The sequence below is a fragment of the Hakea prostrata genome, chromosome 3 (genome assembly GCF_041222555.1).
Source record: "Hakea prostrata isolate BN-2017 chromosome 3, UWA_Hpros_2, whole genome shotgun sequence".
Taxonomy (NCBI): domain Eukaryota; kingdom Viridiplantae; phylum Streptophyta; class Magnoliopsida; order Proteales; family Proteaceae; genus Hakea; species Hakea prostrata.
Genome location: NC_142602.1, coordinates 43,041,381 through 43,041,912, shown reverse-complemented (window position 1 = coordinate 43,041,912; position 532 = coordinate 43,041,381). Strand labels below are relative to the sequence as shown.

The 532-nt window shown below is 41.0% G+C and overlaps 1 non-coding gene across 1 annotated transcript; it reads right to left on the bottom strand.

Moving 5' to 3' along the window:
- Nucleotides 1-202: 202 nt before the first annotated feature.
- On the bottom strand, nucleotides 203-309 carry LOC149022316 (small nucleolar RNA R71). Its single transcript, XR_016172613.1, has one exon. It is a non-coding gene; the product is annotated as a small nucleolar RNA R71 (small nucleolar RNA).
- Nucleotides 310-532: the final 223 nt, after the last annotated feature.

Below are 532 nucleotides of genomic sequence, written 5' to 3'. Positions count from 1 at the left end.
CTTAGATGAGTTTTTAGAGGTGTCCTCCACGGTTAAAATTCAAAACCTCTCAGTTGATGCTTTAAGGTTACTTCTTTTCCCATTCTCCCTTAAAGATAAAGCTAAGCATTGGCTTCAGTTTTTGGACAATGTTAAAATTTCTACTTGGGCAGAAATGCAACAGGAGTTCCTTAAAAAGTTCTTCCCTATTGGCCGTACCAATAGCATTAGGAGAGCGATAACGAGTTTCTCCCAACAAGAAGGAGAACAATTTCATGAGGTCTGGGAAAGATTAAAAGAATTGCTTAGAAAGTGCCCCCATCATGCTATTCCTAAATGGCAATTGGTTCAATGCTTTTATGATGGCCTTAGAGACCGACATAGGCAAATGGTTGATTCTTCTTGTGGTGGGACTTTCATGCACAAGAATGAGAATGAGGCATGGGAACTTTTTGAGACCCTTAGTGAAAAATCCGAACACCATGCTTCAGCAGCTAGGACTGAGATTCCATCCATTGGGCAACCAAAGAGGAGCGGTCTCTATGAGATCAAT